Source organism: Somniosus microcephalus, unplaced genomic scaffold (assembly GCF_052327205.1).
Source record: "Somniosus microcephalus isolate GS21.2 unplaced genomic scaffold, FLI_Smic_1.0 unresolved_chr9, whole genome shotgun sequence".
Lineage (NCBI taxonomy): Eukaryota > Metazoa > Chordata > Chondrichthyes > Squaliformes > Somniosidae > Somniosus > Somniosus microcephalus.
This window is the reverse complement of record NW_028225187.1, coordinates 9,562,427-9,583,560: the sequence shown is the minus strand read 5'-3', so window position 1 is coordinate 9,583,560 and position 21,134 is coordinate 9,562,427. Positions and strand designations below refer to the sequence as shown.

Genomic DNA, 21,134 nt, shown 5'->3' with positions numbered 1-21,134 from the left:
AGATGGCTGCGTGGAAGACGTGCATTTTCTTCAATGGGTTGCAAAATAAAATATTTTCGACGGTTAAAATTGCTTTGACGGTTTCAAGAGCGTTAAATAACGTAGTATTCTCCTTTGGCTTTGGCCGCTCGTAATGTCATAATGGGGTGAAGTGCTTGTTATACTTTCTGCTTGAAACTTTGTTTGATTGTAGCTTTGAATCTCGGCAGAGGAACCGAAAGGCAGCAGTTCAAATTAAGTAAAAAGCGATCATTTTGGACGACGTCCTCGGTGCCGTAGTCGGCAGGATTCGAACCTGCGCGAGGAAACCCCAATGGATTTCTAGTCCATCGCCTTAACCACTCGGCCACGACTACCCTGACAGTGGTTTGGACCCACGCAGCTTCTCATTTGCTTCGAAATCGGTGCCTCTGCTGTGAACACTCTGGCACATAATCACATGGGTTCATGTGGAATAATTCCAATTGCAAACATTTTCGTGTCTGTCTCTGTGGCGCAATGGGCCAGCGCGTTCGGCTGTTAACTGAAAGGTTGGTGGTTCGAGCCCACCCAGAGACGTGAGTAATGTTTAATTTTTGCAAACTCATGTATTGTTTAAAAATGGAGTCTTTGATTCCGTGAAATGAACAGTGGTGAGCATACTGCTGCTGCCTTCCTGTTTCCAATGGGAACAATCGCTTCATCGATCAGTCTTCTGCCAGGCAGCATGGATATTCTACATCCCTTATACCAATACTCCAAGTGCAGCGTTCTTGCATTAAAATCCAGCACGAAAATCGGCCACAGTGGATAATCCATTCTGAAAACCCTTTTCTACACTTTCCTCAGGTTTACACATACATGGATTAGAATGGAAAGCTTGCAACTATTACAATTGCCCGAGAACTGCAGCTTCCTTGCATCGCTCTGCACCCTGATCACATGACAACAACCAACCAATCACATAGAGCGGCGCGAGAACACCCCCATTGAATGTGTCCAATCAGGGCCTGAGGATTGAACTGCTCTGTCACATGCAGTTCCAGTGCGTTGGAGGATTTGTTGCTGTCGCTAGCGCCGCGGCCGAGAAGCGAGCAGCCCCTGCAATCTCTTGTTTTCAGCCAAATGCTAGAGGTATGAATTTCTAATGGCAAAATCTTTGACGCTAACTGATTTGGTTGCTGTATTTGAATGCGGTTTAGTGCCTCGCACGGGCCTTGTGATTTTCCTTTTGCGTACGGTTTGCAGTGTGTGATCGCTTAACATTTTGCGACTGAAATTAAATGCAATATCTGATTCAAATTGTTGCTTCATATGGTGTTCGGTCAAATTGAGGAAATTCGACACTACGAACGGGATTCAAATCGCCTTTTCTCTTGTGTGCTGCTTTTGTCCCTTTGTATGGCCGCGTGCCTCAGGGAATGTGGTTGGAGAATAAATCTTTGGCTGCATTGTTTTTCCTGCTGGTTGTCCATCCAGCTAAACATAGTTTTCTGTGGTGAAATGAATTCAGCAGACGCTACGAAGGAAGAACATATAAATTCTTTCATGGCTTGACTGGGCGGATTCTGAGAGGTTGTTTACCCTGGCTGTGGAGCCCGAACTAGGGGTCAAAGTTTCAGAATAAGGGGCCGGCCATTTAAGATTGAGATGAGGAGAAATTGCTTCATTGTAAGGGTTGTGTATCTTTGGAGTTTTCTAACGCAGAGGGCTGTGGTGGTTCAGTCGTTGAGTACATTCCTAACTGAGATGGATATGTACATTACGGAAATCAAGGTATATGGTGCAAGGTCGGTAACTTTCAGTTGAGGTAGAGGATCAGCCATGATCTTATTGAATGGCGGAGCATGATCGAGGGCCGCATGGCCAAATCCTGCTCCTATTTCTTATGATCTAATGTAGCGATTTAGGCCGGCGGTGTTGAGAACTGTGGCTCGTCTGCCTTAGTTCATTAAATAAGCATCGCAGTAGGAAGCAGCATCAACTGGAAGATGGCTGCGCGGAAGACGTGCATTTTCTTCAATGGGTTGCAAAATAAAATATTTTCGACGGTTAAAATTGCTTTGACGGTTCCAAGAGCGTTAAATAACGTAGTATTCTCCTTTGGCTTAGGCCTCTCGTAATGTCATAATGGGGTGAAGTGCTTGTTGTACTTTCTGCTTGAAACTTTGTTTGATTGTAGCTTTGAATCTTGGCAGAGGAACCGAAAGGCAGCAGTTCAAATTAAGTAACAAGCGATCATTTGGGACGACGTCCTCGGTGCCGTAGTCGGCAGGATTCTAACCTGCGCGGGGAAACCCCAATGGATTTCTAGTCCATCGCCTTAACCACTCGGCCACGACTACCCTGACAGTGGTTTGGACCCACGCAGCTTCTCATTTGCTTCGAAATCGGTGCCTCTGCTGTGAACACTCTGGCACATAATCACATGGGTTCATGTGGAATAATTCCAATTGCAAACATTTTCGTGTCTGTCTCTGTGGCGCAATGGGCCAGCGCGTTCGGCTGTTAACTGAAAGGTTGGTGGTTCGAGCCCACCCAGAGACGTGAGTAACTTTTAATTTTTGCAAACTCATCTATTGTTTAAAAATGGACTCTTTGATTCCGTGAAATGAACAGTGGTGAGCATACTGCTGCTGCCTTCCTGTTTCCAATGGGAACAATCGCTTCATCGATCAGTCTTCTGCCAGGCAGCATGGATATTCTACATCCCTTATACCAATACTCCAAGTGCAGCGTTCTTGCATTAAAATCCAGCAGGAAAATCGGCCACAGTGGATAATCCATTCCGAAAACCCTTTTCTACACTTTCCTCAGGTTTACACATACATGGATTAGAATGGAAAGCTTGCAACTATGACAATTGCCAGAGAACTGCAGCTTCCTTGCATCGCCCTGCACCCTGATCACATGACAACAACCAACCAATCACATAGAGCGGCGCGAGAACACCCCCATTGAATGTGTCCAATCAGGGCCTGAGGATTGAACTGCTCTGTCACATGCAGTTCCAGTGCGTTGGAGGATTTGTTGCTGTCGCTAGCGCCGCGGCCGAGAAGCGAGCAGCCCCTGCAATCTCTTGTTTTCAGCCAAATGCTAGAGGTATGAATTTCTAATGGCAAAATCTTTGACGCTAACTGATTTGGTTGCTGTATTTGAATGCGGTTTAGTGCCTCGCAAGGGCCTTGTGATTTTCTTTTTGTGTACGGTTTGCAGTGTGTGATCGCTTAACATTTTGCGACTGAAATTAAATGCAATATCTGATTCAAATTGTTGCTTCATATGGCGTTTGGTCAAATTGAGGAAATTCGACACTACGAACGGGATTCAAATCGCCTTTTCTCTTGTGTGCTGCTTTTGTCCCTTTGTATGGCCGCGTGCCTCAGGAAATGTGGTTGGAGAATAAATCTTTGGCTGCATTGTTTTTCCTGCTGGTTGTCCATTCAGCGAAACATAGTTTTCTGTGGTGAAATGAATTCAGCAGACGCTACGAAGGAAGAACATATAAATTCTTTCATGGCTTGACTGGGCGGATTCTGAGAGGTTGTTTACCCTGGCTGTGGAGCCCGAACTAGGGGTCAAAGTTTCAGAATAAGGGGCCGGCCATTTAAGATTGAGATGAGCAGAAATTGCTTCATTGTAAGGGTTGTGTATCTTTGGAGTTTTCTAAAGCAGAGGGCTGTGGTGGTTCTGTCGTTGAGTACATTCCTAACTGAGATGGATATGTACATTACGGAAATCAAGGAAAATGGGGCTAGGTTGGTAATTTTCAGTTGAGGTAGAGGATCAGCCATGATCTTATTGAATGGCGGAACATGATCGAGGGCCGCATGGCCAAATCCTGCTCCTATTTCTTATGATCTAATGCACCGATTTAGGCCGGCGGTGTTGAGAACTGTGGCTCGTCTGCCTTAGTTCATTAAATAAGCATCGCAGTAGGAAGCAGCATCAACTGGAAGATGGCTGCGCGGAAGACGTGCATTTTCTTCAATGGGTTGCAAAATAAAATATTTTCGACGGTTAAAATTGCTTTGACGGTTTCAAGAGCGTTAAATAACGTAGTATTCTCCTTTGGCTTAGGCCTCTCGCAATGTCATAATGGGGTGAAGTGCTTGTTATACTTTCTGCTTGAAACTTTGTTTGATTGCAGCTTTGAATCTCGGCAGAGGAACCGAAAGGCAGCAGTTCAAATTAAGTAAAAAGCAATCATTTGGGACGACGTCCTCGGTGCCGTAGTCGGCAGGATTTGAACCTGCGCGGGGAAATCCCAATGGATTTCTAGTCCATCGCCTTAACCACTCGGCCACGACTACCCTGACAGTGGTTTGGACCCACGCAGCTTCTCATTTGCTTCGAAATCGGTGCCTCTGCTGTGAACACTCTGGCACATAATCACATGGGTTCATATGGAATAATTCCAATTGCAAATATTTTCGTGTCTGTCTCTGTGGCGCAATGGGCCAGCGCGTTCGGCTGTTAATTGAAAGGTTGGTGGTTCGAGCCCACCCAGAGATGTGAGTAACTTTTAATTTTTGCAAACTCATCTATTGTTTAAAAATGGAGTCTTTGATTCCGTGAAATGAACAGTGGTGAGCTTACTGCTGCTGCCTTCCTGTTTCCAATGGGAACAATCGCTTCATCGATCAGTCTTCTGCCAGGCAGCATGGATATTCTACATCTCTTATACCAATACTCCAAGTGCAGCGTTCTTGCATTAAAATCCAGCAGGAAAATCGGCCACAGTGGATAATCCATTCTGAAAACCCTTTTCTACACTTTCCTCAGGTTTACACATACATGGATTAGAATGGAAAGCTTGCAACTATTACAATTGCCAGAGAACTGCAGCTTCCTTGCATCGCTCTGCACCCTGATCACATGACAACAACCAACCAATCACATAGAGCGGCGCGAGAACACCCCCATTGAATGTGTCCAATCAGGGCCTGAGGATTGAACTGCTCTGTCACATGCAGTTCCAGGAAGTTGGAGGACTCAGCTGTGACCGGATGACTTGTTGCTGTCGCTAGCGCCGCGGCCGAGAAGCGAGCAGCCCCTGCAATCTCTTGTTTTCAGCCTAATGCTAGAGGTATGAATTTCTAATGACAAAATCTTTGACGCTAACTGATTTGGTTGCTGTATTTGAATGCGGTTTAGTGCCTCGCACGGGCCTTGTGATTTTCTTTTTGCGTGCGGTTTGCAGTGTGTGATCGCTTAACATTTTGCGACTGAAATTAAATGCAATATCTGATTCAAATTGTTGCTTCATATGGCGTTCGGTCAAATTGAGGAAATTCGACACTACGAACGGGATTCAAATCGCCTTTTCTCTTGTGTGCTGCTTTTGTCCCTTTGTATGGCCGCGTGCCTCAGGGAATGTGGTTGGAGAATAAATCTTTGGCTGCATTGTTTTTCCTGCTGGTTGTCCATCCAGCTAAACATAGTTTTCTGTGGTGAAATGAATTCAGCAGACGCTACGAAGGAAGAACATATAAATTCTTTCATGGCTTGACTGGGCGGATTCTGAGAGGTTGTTTACCCTGGCTGTGGAGCCCGAACTAGGGGTCAAAGTTTCAGAATAAGGGGCCGGCCATTTAAGATTGAGATGAGGAGAAATTGCTTCATTGTAAGGGTTGTGTATCTTTGGAGTTTTCTAACGCAGAGGGCTGTGGTGGTTCAGTCGTTGAGTACATTCCTAACTGAGATGGATATGTACATTACGGAAATCAAGGCATATGGGGCAAGGTCGGTAACTTTCAGTTGAGGTAGAGGATCAGCCATGATCTTATTGAATGGCGGAGCATGATCGAGGGCCGCATGGCCAAATCCTGCTCCTATTTCTTATGATCTAATGTAGCGATTTAGGCCGGCGGTGTTGAGAACTGTGGCTCTTCTGCCTTAGTTCATTAAATAAGCATCGCAGTAGGAAGCAGCATCAACTGGAAGATGGCTGCGCGGAAGACGTGCATTTTCTTCAATGGGTTGCAAAATAAAATATTTTCGACGGTTAAAATTGCTTTGACGGTTTCAAGAGCGTTAAATAACGTATTATTCTCCTTTGGCTTAGGCCTCTCGTAATGTCATAATGGGGTGAAGTGCTTATTATACTTTCTGCTTGAAACTTTGTTTGATTGCAGCTTTGAATCTCGGCAGAGGAACCGAAAGGCAGCAGTTCAAATTAAGTAAAAAGCGATCATTTGGGACGACGTCCTCGGTGCCGTAGTCGGCAGGATTCGAACCTGCGTGGGGAAACCCCAATGGATTTCTAGTCCATCGACCTTAGCCACTCGGCCACGACTACCCTGACAGTGGTTTGGACCCACGCAGCTTCTCATTTGCTTCGAAATCGGTGCCTCTGCTGTGAACACTCTGGCACATAATCACATGGGTTCATGTGGAATAATTGCAATTGCAAACATTTTCGTGTCTGTCTCTGTGGCGCAATGGGCCAGCGCGTTCGGCTGTTAACTGAAAGGTTGGTGGTTCGAGCCCACCCAGAGACGTGAGTAACTTTTAATTTTTGCAAACTCATCTATTGTTTAAAAATGGAGTCTTTGATTCCGTGAAATGAACAGTGGTGAGCATACTGCTGCTGCCTTCCTGTTTCCAATGGGAACAATAGCTTCATCGATCAGTCTTCTGCCAGGCAGCATGGATATTCTACATCCCTTATACCAATACTCCAAGTGCAGCGTTCTTGCATTAAAATCCAGCAGGAAAATCGGCCACAGTGGATAATCCATTCTGAAAACCCTTTTCTACACTTTCCTCAGGTTTACACATACATGGATTAGAATGGAAAGCTTGCAACTATTACAATTGCCAGAGAACTGCAGCTTCCTTGCATCGCCCTGCACCCTGATCACATGACAACAACCAACCAATCACATAGAGCGGCGCGAGAACACCCCCATTGAATGTGTCCAATCAGGGCCTGAGGATTGAACTGCTCTGTCACATGCAGTTCCAGTAAGTTGGAGGACTCAGCTGTGACCGGATGACTTGTTGCTGTCGCTAGCGCCGCGGCCGAGAAGCGAGCAGCCCCTGCAATCTCTTGTTTTCAGCCAAATGCTAGAGGTATGAATTTCTAATGACAAAATCTTTGACGCTAACTGATTTGGTTGCTGTATTTGAATGCGGTTTAGTGCCTCGCACGGGCCTTGTGATTTTCTTTTTGCGTACGGTTTGCAGTGTGTGATCGCTTAACATTTTGCGACTGAAATTAAATGCAATATCTGATTCAAATTGTTGCTTCATATGGCGTTCGGTCAAATTGAGGAAATTCGACACTACGAACGGGATTCAAATCGCCTTTTCTCTTGTGTGCTGCTTTTGTCCCTTTGTATGGCCGTGTGCCTCAGGGAATGTGGTTGGAGAATAAATCTTTGGCTGCATTGTTTTTCCTGCTGGTTGTCCATCCAGCTAAACATAGTTTTCTGTGGTGAAATGAATTCAGCAGACGCTACGAAGGAAGAACATATAAATTCTTTCATGGCTTGACTGGGCGGATTCTGAGAGGTTGTTTACCCTGGCTGTGGAGCCCGAACTAGGGGTCAAAGTTTCAGAATAAGGAGCCGGCCATTTAAGATTGAGATGAGGAGAAATTGCTTCATTGTAAGGGTTGTGTATCTTTGGAGTTTTCTAACGCAGAGGGCTGTGGTGGTTCAGTCGTTGAGTACATTCCTAACTGAGATGGATATGTACATTACGGAAATCAAGGCATATGGGGCAAGGTCGGTAACTTTCAGTTGAGGTAGAGGATCAGCCATGATCTTATTGAATGGCGGAGCATGATCGAGGGCCGCATGGCCAAATCCTGCTCCTATTTCTTATGATCTAATGTAGCGATTTAGGCCGGCGGTGTTGAGAACTGTGGCTCGTCTGCCTTAGTTCATTAAATAAGCATCGCAGTAGGAAGCAGCATCAACTGGAAGATGGCTGCGCGGAAGACGTGCATTTTCTTCAATGGGTTGCAAAATAAAATATTTTCGACGGTTAAAATTGCTTTGACGGTTCCAAGAGCGTTAAATAACGTATTATTCTCCTTTGGCTTAGGCCTCTCGTAATGTCATAATGGGGTGAAGTGCTTGTTATACTTTCTGCTTGAAACTTTGTTTGATTGTCGCTTTGAATCTCGGCAGAGGAACCGAAAGGCAGCAGTTCAAATTAAGTAAAAAGCGATCATTTGGGACGACGTCCTCGGTGCTGTAGTCGGCAGGATTCAGAACCTGCGCGGGGAAACCCCAATGGATTTCTAGTCCATCGCCTTAACCACTCGGCCACGACTACCCTGACAGTGGTTTGGACCCACGCAGCTTCTCATTTGCTTCGAAATCGGTGCCTCTGCTGTGAACACTCTGGCACATAATCACATGGGTTCATGTGGAATAATTCCAATTGCAAACATTTTCGTGTCTGTCTCTGTGGCGCAATGGGCCAGCGCGTTCGGCTGTTAACTGAAAGGTTGGTGGTTCGAGCCCACCCAGAGACGTGAGTAACTTTTAATTTTTGCAAACTCATCTATTGTTTAAAAATGGAGTCTTTGATTCCGTGAAATGAACAGTGGTGAGCATACTGCTGCTGCCTTCCTGTTTCCAATGGGAACAATCGCTTCATCGATCAGTCTTCTGCCAGGCAGCATGGATATTCTACATCCCTTATACCAATACTCCAAGTGCAGCGTTCTTGCATTAAAATCCAGCAGGAAAATCGGCCACAGTGGATAATCCATTCTGAAAACCCTTTTCTACACTTTCCTCAGGTTTACACATACATGGATTAGAATGGAAAGCTTGCAACTATTACAATTGCCAGAGAACTGCAGCTTCCTTGCATCGCCCTGCACCCTGATCACATGACAACAACCAACCAATCACATAGAGCGGCGCGAGAACACCCCCATTGAATGTGTCCAATCAGGGCCTGAGGATTGAACTGCTCTGTCACATGCAGTTCCAGTAAGTTGGAGGACTCAGCTGTGACCGGATGACTTGTTGCTGTCGCTAGCGCCGCGGCCGAGAAGCGAGCAGCCCCTGCAATCTCTTGTTTTCAGCCAAATGCTAGAGGTATGAATTTCTAATGACAAAATCTTTGACGCTAACTGATTTGGTTGCTGTATTTGAATGCGGTTTAGTGCCTCGCACGGGCCTTGTGATTTTCTTTTTGCGTGCGGTTTGCAGTGTGTGATCGCTTAACATTTTGCGACTGAAATTAAATGCAATATCTGATTCAAATTGTTGCTTCATATGGCGTTCGGTCAAATTGAGGAAATTCGACACTACGAACGGGATTCAAATCGCCTTTTCTCTTGTGTGCTGCTTTTGTCCCTTTGTATGGCCACGTGCCTCAGGGAATGTGGTTGGAGAATAAATCTTTGGCTGCATTGTTTTTCCTGCTGGTTGTCCATCCAGCTAAGCATAGTTTTCTGTGGTGAAATGAATTCAGCAGACGCTACGAAGGAAGAACATATAAATTCTTTCATGGCTTGACTGGGCGGATTCTGAGAGGTTTTTTACACTGGCTGTGGAGCCCGAACTAGGGGTCAAAGTTTCAGAATAAGGGGCCGGCCATTTAAGATTGAGATGAGGAGAAATTGCTTCATTGTAAGGGTTGTGTATCTTTGGAGTTTTCTAACGCAGAGGGCTGTGGTGGTTCAGTCGTTGAGTACATTCCTAACTGAGATGGATATGTACATTACGGAAATCAAGGTATATGGGGCAAGGTCGGTAACTTTCAGTTGAGGTAGAGGATCAGCCATGATCTTATTGAATGGCGGAGCATGATCGAGGGCCGCATGGCCAAAGCCTGCTCCTATTTCTTATGATCTAATGTAGCGATTTAGGCCGGCGGTGTTGAGAACTGTGGCTCGTCTGCCTTAGTTCATTAAATAAGCATCGCAGTAGGAAGCAGCATCAACTGGAAGATGGCTGCGCGGAAGACGTGCATTTTCTTCAATGGGTTGCTAAATAAAATATTTTCGACGGTTAAAATTGCTTTGACGGTTTCAAGAGCGTTAAATAACGTAGTATTCTCCTTTGGCTTAGGCCTCTCGTAATGTCATAATGGGGTGAAGTGCTTGTTATACTTTCTGCTTGAAACTTTGTTTGATTGCAGCTTTGAATCTCGGCAGAGGAACCGAAAGGCAGCAGTTCAAATTAAGTAAAAAGCAATCATTTGGGACGACGTCCTCGGTGCCGTAGTCGGCAGAATTCGAACCTGCGCGGGGAAACCCCAATGGATTTCTAGTCCATCGCCTTAACCACTCGGCCACGACAACCCTGACAGTGGTTTGAACCCACGCAGCTTCTCATTTGCTTCGAAATCGGTGCCTCTGCTGTGAACACTCTGGCACATAATCACATGGGTTCATGTGGAATAATTCCAATTGCAAACATTTTCGTGTCTGTCTCTGTGGCGCAATGGGCCAGCGCGTTCGGCTGTTAACTGAAAGGTTGGTGGTTCGAGCCCACCCAGAAACGTGAGTAACTTTTAATTTTTGCAAACTCATCTATTGTTTAAAAATGGAGTCTTTGATTCCGTGAAATGAACAGTGGTGAGCATACTGCTGCTGCCTTCCTGTTTCCAATGGGAACAATCGCTTCATCGATCAGTCTTCTGCCAGGCAGCATGGATATTCTACATCCCTTATACCAATACTCCAAGTGCAGCGTTCTTGCATTAAAATCCAGCAGGAAAATCGGCCACAGTGGATAATCCATTCTGAAAACCCTTTTCTACACTTTCCTCAGGTTTACACATACATGGATTAGAATGGAAAGCTTGCAACTATTACAATTGCCAGAGAACTGCAGCTTCCTTGCATCGCCCTGCACCCTGATCACATGACAACAACCAACCAATCACGTAGAGCGGCGCGAGAACACCCCCATTGAATGTGTCCAATCAGGGCCTGAGGATTGAACTGCTCTGTCACATGCAGTTCCAGTAAGTTGGAGGACTCAGCTGTGACCGGATGACTTGTTGCTGTCGGTAGCGCCGCGGCCGAGAAGCGAGCAGCCCCTGCAATCTCTTGTTTTCAGCCAAATGCTGGAGGTATGAATTTCTAATGTCAAAATCTTTGACGCTAACTGATTTGGTTCCTGTATTTGAATGCGGTTTAGTGCCTCGCACGGGCCTTGTGATTTTCTTTTTGCGTGCGGTTTGCAGTGTGTGATCGCTTAACATTTTGCGACTGAAATTAAATGCAATATCTGATTCAAATTGTTGCTTCATATGGCGTTCGGTCAAATTGAGGAAATTCGACACTACGAACGGGATTCAAATCGCCTTTTCTCTTGTGTGCTGCTTTTGTCCCTTTGTATGGCCGTGTGCCTCAGGGAATGTGGTTGGAGAATAAATCTTTGGCTGCATTGTTTTTCCTGCTGGTTGTCCATCCAGCTAAACATAGTTTTCTGTGGTGAAATGAATTCAGCAGACGCTACGAAGGAAGAACATATAAATTCTTTCATGGCTTGACTGGGCGGATTCTGAGAGGTTGTTTACCCTGGCTGTGGAGCCCGAACTAGGGGTCAAAGTTTCAGAATAAGGGGCCGGCCATTTAAGATTGAGATGAGGAGAAATTGCTTCATTGTAAGGGTTGTGTATCTTTGGAGTTTTCTAACGCAGAGGGCTGTGGTGGTTCAGTCGTTGAGTACATTCCTAACTGAGATGGATATGTACATTACGGAAATCAAGGCATATGGGGCAAGGTCGGTAACTTTCAGTTGAGGTAGAGGATCAGCCATGATCTTATTGAATGGCGGAGCATGATCGAGGGCCGCATGGCCAAATCCTGCTCCTATTTCTTATGATCTAATGTAGCGATTTAGGCCGGCGGTGTTGAGAACTGTGGCTCGTCTGCCTTAGTTCATTAAATAAGCATCGCAGTAGGAAGCAGCATCAACTGGAAGATGGCTGCGCGGAAGACGTGCATTTTCTTCAATGGGTTGCAAAATAAAATATTTTCGACGGTTAAAATTGCTTTGACGGTTCCAAGAGCGTTAAATAACGTATTATTCTCCTTTGGCTTAGGCCTCTCGTAATGTCATAATGGGGTGAAGTGCTTGTTATACTTTCTGCTTGAAACTTTGTTTGATTGTCGCTTTGAATCTCGGCAGAGGAACCGAAAGGCAGCAGTTCAAATTAAGTAAAAAGCGATCATTTGGGACGACGTCCTCGGTGCTGTAGTCGGCAGGATTCGAACCTGCGCGGGGAAACCCCAATGGATTTCTAGTCCATCGCCTTAACCACTCGGCCACGACTACCCTGACAGTGGTTTGGACCCACGCAGCTTCTCATTTGCTTCGAAATCGGTGCCTCTGCTGTGAACACTCTGGCACATAATCACATGGGTTCATGTGGAATAATTCCAATTGCAAACATTTTCGTGTCTGTCTCTGTGGCGCAATGGGCCAGCGCGTTCGGCTGTTAACTGAAAGGTTGGTGGTTCGAGCCCACCCAGAGACGTGAGTAACTTTTAATTTTTGCAAACTCATCTATTGTTTAAAAATGGAGTCTTTGATTCCGTGAAATGAACAGTGGTGAGCATACTGCTGCTGCCTTCCTGTTTCCAATGGGAACAATCGCTTCATCGATCAGTCTTCTGCCAGGCAGCATGGATATTCTACATCCCTTATACCAATACTCCAAGTGCAGCGTTCTTGCATTACAATCCAGCAGGAAAATCGGCCACAGTGGATAATCCATTCTGAAAACCCTTTTCTACACTTTCCTCAGGTTTACACATACATGGATTAGAATGGAAAGCTTGCAACTATTACAATTGCCAGAGAACTGCAGCTTCCTTGCATCGCCCTGCACCCTGATCACATGACAACAACCAACCAATCACATAGAGCGGCGCGAGAACACCCCCATTGAATGTGTCCAATCAGGGCCTGAGGATTGAACTGCTCTGTCACATGCAGTTCCAGTAAGTTGGAGGACTCAGCTGTGACCGGATGACTTGTTGCTGTCGCTAGCGCCGCGGCCGAGAAGCGAGCAGCCCCTGCAATCTCTTGTTTTCAGCCAAATGCTAGAGGTATGAATTTCTAATGACAAAATCTTTGACGCTAACTGATTTGGTTGCTGTATTTGAATGCGGTTTAGTGCCTCGCACGGGCCTTGTGATTTTCTTTTTGCGTGCGGTTTGCAGTGTGTGATCGCTTAACATTTTGCGACTGAAATTAAATGCAATATCTGATTCAAATTGTTGCTTCATATGGCGTTCGGTCAAATTGAGGAAATTCGACACTACGAACGGGATTCAAATCGCCTTTTCTCTTGTGTGCTGCTTTTGTCCCTTTGTATGGCCACGTGCCTCAGGGAATGTGGTTGGAGAATAAATCTTTGGCTGCATTGTTTTTCCTGCTGGTTGTCCATCCAGCTAAGCATAGTTTTCTGTGGTGAAATGAATTCAGCAGACGCTACGAAGGAAGAACATATAAATTCTTTCATGGCTTGACTGGGCGGATTCTGAGAGGTTTTTTACACTGGCTGTGGAGCCCGAACTAGGGGTCAAAGTTTCAGAATAAGGGGCCGGCCATTTAAGATTGAGATGAGGAGAAATTGCTTCATTGTAAGGGTTGTGTATCTTTGGAGTTTTCTAACGCAGAGGGCTGTGGTGGTTCAGTCGTTGAGTACATTCCTAACTGAGATGGATATGTACATTACGGAAATCAAGGTATATGGGGCAAGGTCGGTAACTTTCAGTTGAGGTAGAGGATCAGCCATGATCTTATTGAATGGCGGAGCATGATCGAGGGCCGCATGGCCAAAGCCTGCTCCTATTTCTTATGATCTAATGTAGCGATTTAGGCCGGCGGTGTTGAGAACTGTGGCTCGTCTGCCTTAGTTCATTAAATAAGCATCGCAGTAGGAAGCAGCATCAACTGGAAGATGGCTGCGCGGAAGACGTGCATTTTCTTCAATGGGTTGCTAAATAAAATATTTTCGACGGTTAAAATTGCTTTGACGGTTTCAAGAGCGTTAAATAACGTAGTATTCTCCTTTGGCTTAGGCCTCTCGTAATGTCATAATGGGGTGAAGTGCTTGTTATACTTTCTGCTTGAAACTTTGTTTGATTGCAGCTTTGAATCTCGGCAGAGGAACCGAAAGGCAGCAGTTCAAATTAAGTAAAAAGCAATCATTTGGGACGACGTCCTCGGTGCCGTAGTCGGCAGAATTCGAACCTGCGCGGGGAAACCCCAATGGATTTCTAGTCCATCGCCTTAACCACTCGGCCACGACTACCCTGACAGTGGTTTGGACCCACGCAGCTTCTCATTTGCTTCGAAATCGGTGCCTCTGCTGTGAACACTCTGGCACATAATCACATGGGTTCATGTGGAATAATTCCAATTGCAAACATTTTCGTGTCTGTCTCTGTGGCGCAATGGGCCAGCGCGTTCGGCTGTTAACTGAAAGGTTGGTGGTTCGAGCCCACCCAGAAACGTGAGTAACTTTTAATTTTTGCAAACTCATCTATTGTTTAAAAATGGAGTCTTTGATTCCGTGAAATGAACAGTGGTGAGCATACTGCTGCTGCCTTCCTGTTTCCAATGGGAACAATCGCTTCATCGATCAGTCTTCTGCCAGGCAGCATGGATATTCTACATCCCTTATACCAATACTCCAAGTGCAGCGTTCTTGCATTAAAATCCAGCAGGAAAATCGGCCACAGTGGATAATCCATTCTGAAAACCCTTTTCTACACTTTCCTCAGGTTTACACATACATGGATTAGAATGGAAAGCTTGCAACTATTACAATTGCCAGAGAACTGCAGCTTCCTTGCATCGCCCTGCACCCTGATCACATGACAACAACCAACCAATCACGTAGAGCGGCGCGAGAACACCCCCATTGAATGTGTCCAATCAGGGCCTGAGGATTGAACTGCTCTGTCACATGCAGTTCCAGTAAGTTGGAGGACTCAGCTGTGACCGGATGACTTGTTGCTGTCGCTAGCGCCGCGGCCGAGAAGCGAGCAGCCCCTGCAATCTCTTGTTTTCAGCCAAATGCTGGAGGTATGAATTTCTAATGACAAAATCTTTGACGCTAACTGATTTGGTTCCTGTATTTGAATGCGGTTTAGTGCCTCGCACGGGCCTTGTGATTTTCTTTTTGCGTGCGGTTTGCAGTGTGTGATCGCTTAACATTTTGCGACTGAAATTAAATGCAATATCTGATTCAAATTGTTGCTTCATATGGCGTTCGGTCAAATTGAGGAAATTCGACACTACGAACGGGATTCAAATCGCCTTTTCTCTTGTGTGCTGCTTTTGTCCCTTTGTATGGCCGTGTGCCTCAGGGAATGTGGTTGGAGAATAAATCTTTGGCTGCATTGTTTTTCCTGCTGGTTGTCCATCCAGCTAAACATAGTTTTCTGTGGTGAAATGAATTCAGCAGACGCTACGAAGGAAGAACATATAAATTCTTTCATGGCTTGACTGGGCGGATTCTGAGAGGTTGTTTACCCTGGCTGTGGAGCCCGAACTAGGGGTCAAAGTTTCAGAATAAGGGGCCGGCCATTTAAGATTGAGATGAGGAGAAATTGCTTCATTGTAAGGGTTGTGTATCTTTGGAGTTTTCTAACGCAGAGGGCTGTGGTGGTTCAGTCGTTGAGTACATTCCTAACTGAGATGGATATGCACATTACGGAAATCAAGGCATATGGGGCAAGGTCGGTAACTTTCAGTTGAGGTAGAGGATCAGCCATGATCTTATTGAATGGCGGAGCATGATCGAGGGCCGCATGGCCAAATCCTGCTCCTATTTCTTATGATCTAATGTAGCGATTTAGGCCGGCGGTGTTGAGAACTGTGGCTCGTCTGCCTTAGTTCATTAAATAAGCATCGCAGTAGGAAGCAGCATCAACTGGAAGATGGCTGCGCGGAAGACGTGCATTTTCTTCAATGGGTTGCAAAATAAAATATTTTCGACGGTTAAAATTGCTTTGACGGTTCCAAGAGCGTTAAATAACGTATTATTCTCCTTTGGCTTAGGCCTCTCGTAATGTCATAATGGGGTGAAGTGCTTGTTATACTTTCTGCTTGAAACTTTGTTTGATTGTCGCTTTGAATCTCGGCAGAGGAACCGAAAGGCAGCAGTTCAAATTAAGTAAAAAGCGATCATTTGGGACGACGTCCTCGGTGCTGTAGTCGGCAGGATTCGAACCTGCGCGGGGAAACCCCAATGGATTTCTAGTCCATCGCCTTAACCACTCGGCCACGACTACCCTGACAGTGGTTTGGACCCACGCAGCTTCTCATTTGCTTCGAAATCGGTGCCTCTGCTGTGAACACTCTGGCACATAATCACATGGGTTCATGTGGAATAATTCCAATTGCAAACATTTTCGTGTCTGTCTCTGTGGCGCAATGGGCCAGCGCGTTCGGCTGTTAACTGAAAGGTTGGTGGTTCGAGCCCACCCAGAGACGTGAGTAACTTTTAATTTTTGCAAACTCATCTATTGTTTAAAAATGGAGTCTTTGATTCCGTGAAATGAACAGTGGTGAGCATACTGCTGCTGCCTTCCTGTTTCCAATGGGAACAATCGCTTCATCGATCAGTCTTCTGCCAGGCAGCATGGATATTCTACATCCCTTATACCAATACTCCAAGTGCAGCGTTCTTGCATTACAATCCAGCAGGAAAATCGGCCACAGTGGATAATCCATTCTGAAAACCCTTTTCTACACTTTCCTCAGGTTTACACATACATGGATTAGAATGGAAAGCTTGCAACTATTACAATTGCCAGAGAACTGCAGCTTCCTTGCATCGCCCTGCACCCTGATCACATGACAACAACCAACCAATCACGTAGAGCGGCGCGAGAACACCCCCATTGAATGTGTCCAATCAGGGCCTGAGGATTGAACTGCTCTGTCACATGCAGTTCCAGCAAGTTGGAGGACTCAGCTGTGACCGGATGACTTGTTGCTGTCGCTAGCGCCGCGGCCGAGAAGCGAGCAGCCCCTGCAATCTCTTGTTTTCAGCCAAATGCTGGAGGTATGAATTTCTAATGACAATATCTTTGACGCTAACTGATTTGGTTCCTGTATTTGAATGCGGTTTAGTGCCTCGCACGGGCCTTGTGATTTTCTTTTTGCGTGCGGTTTGCAGTGTGTGATCGCTTAACATTTTGCGACTGAAATTAAATGCAATATCTGATTCAAATTGTTGCTTCATATGGCGTTCGGTCAAATTGAGGAAATTCGACACTACGAACGGGATTCAAATCGCCTTTTCTCTTGTGTGCTGCTTTTGTCCCTTTGTATGGCCGTGTGCCTCAGGGAATGTGGTTGGAGAATAAATCTTTGGCTGCATTGTTTTTCCTGCTGGTTGTCCATCCAGCTAAACATAGTTTTCTGTGGTGAAATGAATTCAGCAGACGCTACGAAGGAAGAACATATAAATTCTTTCATGGCTTGACTGGGCGGATTCTGAGAGGTTGTTTACCCTGGCTGTGGAGCCCGAACTAGGGGTCAAAGTTTCAGAATAAGGGGCCGGCCATTTAAGATTGAGATGAGGAGAAATTGCTTCATTGTAAGGGTTGTGTATCTTTGGAGTTTTCTAACGCAGAGGGCTGTGGTGGTTCAGTCGTTGAGTACATTCCTAACTGAGATGGATATGTACATTACGGAAATCAAGGCATATGGGGCAAGGTCGGTAACTTTCAGTTGAGGTAGAGGATCAGCCATGATCTTATTGAATGGCGGAGCATGATCGAGGGCCGCATGGCCAAATCCTGCTCCTATTTCTTATGATCTAATGTAGCGATTTAGGCCGGCGGTGTTGAGAACTGTGGCTCGTCTGCCTTAGTTCATTAAATAAGCATCGCAGTAGGAAGCAGCATCAACTGGAAGATGGCTGCGCGGAAGACGTGCATTTTCTTCAATGGGTTGCAAAATAAAATATTTTCGACGGTTAAAATTGCTTTGACGGTTCCAAGAGCGTTAAATAACGTATTATTCTCCTTTGGCTTAGGCCTCTCGTAATGTCATAATGGGGTGAAGTGCTTGTTATACTTTCTGCTTGAAACTTTGTTTGATTGTCGCTTTGAATCTCGGCAGAGGAACCGAAAGGCAGCAGTTCAAATTAAGTAAAAAGCGATCATTTGGGACGACGTCCTCGGTGCTGTAGTCGGCAGGATTCGAACCTGCGCGGGGAAACCCCAATGGATTTCTAGTCCATCGCCTTAACCACTCGGCCACGACTACCCTGACAGTGGTTTGGACCCACGCAGCTTCTCATTTGCTTCGAAATCGGTGCCTCTGCTGTGAACACTCTGGCACATAATCACATGGGTTCATGTGGAATAATTCCAATTGCAAACATTTTCGTGTCTGTCTCTGTGGCGCAATGGGCCAGCGCGTTCGGCTGTTAACTGAAAGGTTGGTGGTTCGAGCCCACCCAGAGACGTGAGTAACTTTTAATTTTTGCAAACTCATCTATTGTTTAAAAATGGAGTCTTTGATTCCGTGAAATGAACAGTGGTGAGCATACTGCTGCTGCCTTCCTGTTTCCAATGGGAACAATCGCTTCATCGATCAGTCTTCTGCCAGGCAGCATGGATATTCTACATCCCTTATACCAATACTCCAAGTGCAGCGTTCTTGCATTACAATCCAGCAGGAAAATCGGCCACAGTGGATAATCCATTCTGAAAACCCTTTTCTACACTTTCCTCAGGTTTACACATACATGGATTAGAATGGAAAGCTTGCAACTATTACAATTGCCAGAGAACTGCAGCTTCCTTGCATCGCCCTGCACCCTGATCACATGACAACAACCAACCAATCACATAGAGCGGCGCGAGAACACCCCCATTGAATGTGTCCAATCAGGGCCTGAGGATTGAACTGCTCTGTCACATGCAGTTCCAGTAAGTTGGAGGACTCAGCTGTGACCGGATGACTTGTTGCTGTCGCTAGCGCCGCGGCCGAGAAGCGAGCAGCCCCTGCAATCTCTTGTTTTCAGCCAAATGCTAGAGGTATGAATTTCTAATGACAAAATCTTTGACGCTAACTGATTTGGTTGCTGTATTTGAATGCGGTTTAGTGCCTCGCACGGGCCTTGTGATTTTCTTTTTGCGTGCGGTTTGCAGTGTGTGATCGCTTAACATTTTGCGACTGAAATTAAATGCAATATCTGATTCAAATTGTTGCTTCATATGGCGTTCGGTCAAATTGAGGAAATTCGACACTACGAACGGGATTCAAATCGCCTTTTCTCTTGTGTGCTGCTTTTGTCCCTTTGTATGGCCACGTGCCTCAGGGAATGTGGTTGGAGAATAAATCTTTGGCTGCATTGTTTTTCCTGCTGGTTGTCCATCCAGCTAAGCATAGTTTTCTGTGGTGAAATGAATTCAGCAGACGCTACGAAGGAAGAACATATAAATTCTTTCATGGCTTGACTGGGCGGATTCTGAGAGGTTTTTTACACTGGCTGTGGAGCCCGAACTAGGGGTCAAAGTTTCAGAATAAGGGGCCGGCCATTTAAGATTGAGATGAGGAGAAATTGCTTCATTGTAAGGGTTGTGTATCTTTGGAGTTTTCTAACGCAGAGGGCTGTGGTGGTTCAGTCGTTGAGTACATTCCTAACTGAGATGGATATGTACATTACGGAAATCAAGGTATATGGGGCAAGGTCGGTAACTTTCAGTTGAGGTAGAGGATCAGCCATGATCTTATTGAATGGCGGAGCATGATCGAGGGCCGCATGGCCAAATCCTGCTCCTATTTCTTATGATCTAATGTAGCGATTTAGGCCGGCGGTGTTGAGAACTGTGGCTCGTCTGCCTTAGTTCATTAAATAAGCATCGCAGTAGGAAGCAGCATCAACTGGAAGATGGCTGCGCGGAAGACGTGCATTTTCTTCAATGGGTTGCTAAATAAAATATTTTCGACGGTTAAAATTGCTTTGACGGTTTCAAGAGCGTTAAATAACGTAGTATTCTCCTTTGGCTTAGGCCTCTCGTAATGTCATAATGGGGTGAAGTGCTTGTTATACTTTCTGCTTGAAACTTTGTTTGATTGCAGCTTTGAATCTCGGCAGAGGAACCGAAAGGCAGCAGTTCAAATTAAGTAAAAAGCAATCATTTGGGACGACGTCCTCGGTGCCGTAGTCGGCAGGATTCGAACCTGCGCGGGGAAACCCCAATGGATTTCTAGTCCATCGCCTTAACCACTCGGCCACGACTACCCTGACAGTGGTTTGGACCCACGCAGCTTCTCATTTGCTTCGAAATCGGTGCCTCTGCTGTGAACACTCTGGCACATAATCACATGGGTTCATGTGGAATAATTCCAATTGCAAACATTTTCATGTCTGTCTCTGTGGTGCAATGGGCCAGCGCGTTCGGCTGTTAACTGAAAGGTTGGTGGTTCGAGCCCACCCAGAAACGTGAGTAACTTTTAATTTTTGCAAACTCATCTATTGTTTAAAAATGGAGTCTTTGATTCCGTGAAATGAACAGTGGTGAGCATACTGCTGCTGCCTTCCTGTTTCCAATGGGAACAATCGCTTCATCGATCAGTCTTCTGCCAGGCAGCATGGATATTCTACATCCCTTATACCAATACTCCAAGTGCAGCGTTCTTGCATTAAAATCCAGCAGGAAAATCGGCCACAGTGGATAATCCATTCTGAAAACCCTTTTCTACACTTTCCTCAGGTTTACACATACATGGATTAGAATGGAAAGCTTGCAACTATTACAATTGCCAGAGAACTGCAGCTTCCTTGCATCGCCCTGCACCCTGATCACATGACAACAACCAACCAATCACATAGAGCGGCGCGAGAACACCCCCATTGAATGTGTCCAATCAGGGCCTGAGGATTGAACTGCTCTGTCACATGCAGTTCCAGTAAGTTGGAGGACTCAGCTGTGACCGGATGACTTGTTGCTGTCGCTAGCGCCGCGGCCGAGAAGCGAGCAGCCCCTGCAATCTCTTGTTTTCAGCCAAATGCTGGAGGTATGAATTTCTAATGACAAAATCTTTGACGCTAACTGATTTGGTTCCTGTATTTGAATGCGGTTTAGTGCCTCGCACGGGCCTTGTGATTTTCTTTTTGCGTGCGGTTTGCAGTGTGTGATCGCTTAACATTTTGCGACTGAAATTAAATGCAATATCTGATTCAAA

General features: G+C 45.7%; 16 non-coding genes across 16 annotated transcripts; 7 read left to right on the top strand and 9 right to left on the bottom strand.

Annotated features, from left to right (window-relative positions):
• Positions 1–274: 274 nt before the first annotated feature.
• Positions 275–356, bottom strand: trnas-aga (transfer RNA serine (anticodon AGA)). Its single transcript has one exon. It is a non-coding gene; the product is annotated as a tRNA-Ser (tRNA).
• Positions 357–484: 128 nt separating this feature from the next.
• trnan-guu (transfer RNA asparagine (anticodon GUU)) lies at positions 485–558 on the top strand. The gene has a single exon. It is a non-coding gene; the product is annotated as a tRNA-Asn (tRNA).
• Positions 559–2,242: 1,684 nt separating this feature from the next.
• On the bottom strand, positions 2,243–2,324 carry trnas-aga (transfer RNA serine (anticodon AGA)). Its single transcript has one exon. It is a non-coding gene; the product is annotated as a tRNA-Ser (tRNA).
• Positions 2,325–2,452: 128 nt separating this feature from the next.
• trnan-guu (transfer RNA asparagine (anticodon GUU)) lies at positions 2,453–2,526 on the top strand. The gene has a single exon. It is a non-coding gene; the product is annotated as a tRNA-Asn (tRNA).
• Positions 2,527–4,210: 1,684 nt separating this feature from the next.
• trnas-aga (transfer RNA serine (anticodon AGA)) lies at positions 4,211–4,292 on the bottom strand. Its single transcript has one exon. It is a non-coding gene; the product is annotated as a tRNA-Ser (tRNA).
• A 2,116-nt stretch (positions 4,293–6,408) lies between these two features.
• trnan-guu (transfer RNA asparagine (anticodon GUU)) lies at positions 6,409–6,482 on the top strand. The gene has a single exon. It is a non-coding gene; the product is annotated as a tRNA-Asn (tRNA).
• A 1,703-nt stretch (positions 6,483–8,185) lies between these two features.
• On the bottom strand, positions 8,186–8,268 carry trnas-aga (transfer RNA serine (anticodon AGA)). Its single transcript has one exon. It is a non-coding gene; the product is annotated as a tRNA-Ser (tRNA).
• A 128-nt stretch (positions 8,269–8,396) lies between these two features.
• On the top strand, positions 8,397–8,470 carry trnan-guu (transfer RNA asparagine (anticodon GUU)). Its single transcript has one exon. It is a non-coding gene; the product is annotated as a tRNA-Asn (tRNA).
• A 3,690-nt stretch (positions 8,471–12,160) lies between these two features.
• trnas-aga (transfer RNA serine (anticodon AGA)) lies at positions 12,161–12,242 on the bottom strand. The gene has a single exon. It is a non-coding gene; the product is annotated as a tRNA-Ser (tRNA).
• A 128-nt stretch (positions 12,243–12,370) lies between these two features.
• On the top strand, positions 12,371–12,444 carry trnan-guu (transfer RNA asparagine (anticodon GUU)). Its single transcript has one exon. It is a non-coding gene; the product is annotated as a tRNA-Asn (tRNA).
• A 1,703-nt stretch (positions 12,445–14,147) lies between these two features.
• trnas-aga (transfer RNA serine (anticodon AGA)) lies at positions 14,148–14,229 on the bottom strand. The gene has a single exon. It is a non-coding gene; the product is annotated as a tRNA-Ser (tRNA).
• Positions 14,230–16,134: 1,905 nt separating this feature from the next.
• Positions 16,135–16,216, bottom strand: trnas-aga (transfer RNA serine (anticodon AGA)). The gene has a single exon. It is a non-coding gene; the product is annotated as a tRNA-Ser (tRNA).
• A 128-nt stretch (positions 16,217–16,344) lies between these two features.
• On the top strand, positions 16,345–16,418 carry trnan-guu (transfer RNA asparagine (anticodon GUU)). Its single transcript has one exon. It is a non-coding gene; the product is annotated as a tRNA-Asn (tRNA).
• A 1,703-nt stretch (positions 16,419–18,121) lies between these two features.
• On the bottom strand, positions 18,122–18,203 carry trnas-aga (transfer RNA serine (anticodon AGA)). Its single transcript has one exon. It is a non-coding gene; the product is annotated as a tRNA-Ser (tRNA).
• Positions 18,204–18,331: 128 nt separating this feature from the next.
• trnan-guu (transfer RNA asparagine (anticodon GUU)) lies at positions 18,332–18,405 on the top strand. Its single transcript has one exon. It is a non-coding gene; the product is annotated as a tRNA-Asn (tRNA).
• Positions 18,406–20,108: 1,703 nt separating this feature from the next.
• On the bottom strand, positions 20,109–20,190 carry trnas-aga (transfer RNA serine (anticodon AGA)). The gene has a single exon. It is a non-coding gene; the product is annotated as a tRNA-Ser (tRNA).
• Positions 20,191–21,134: the final 944 nt, after the last annotated feature.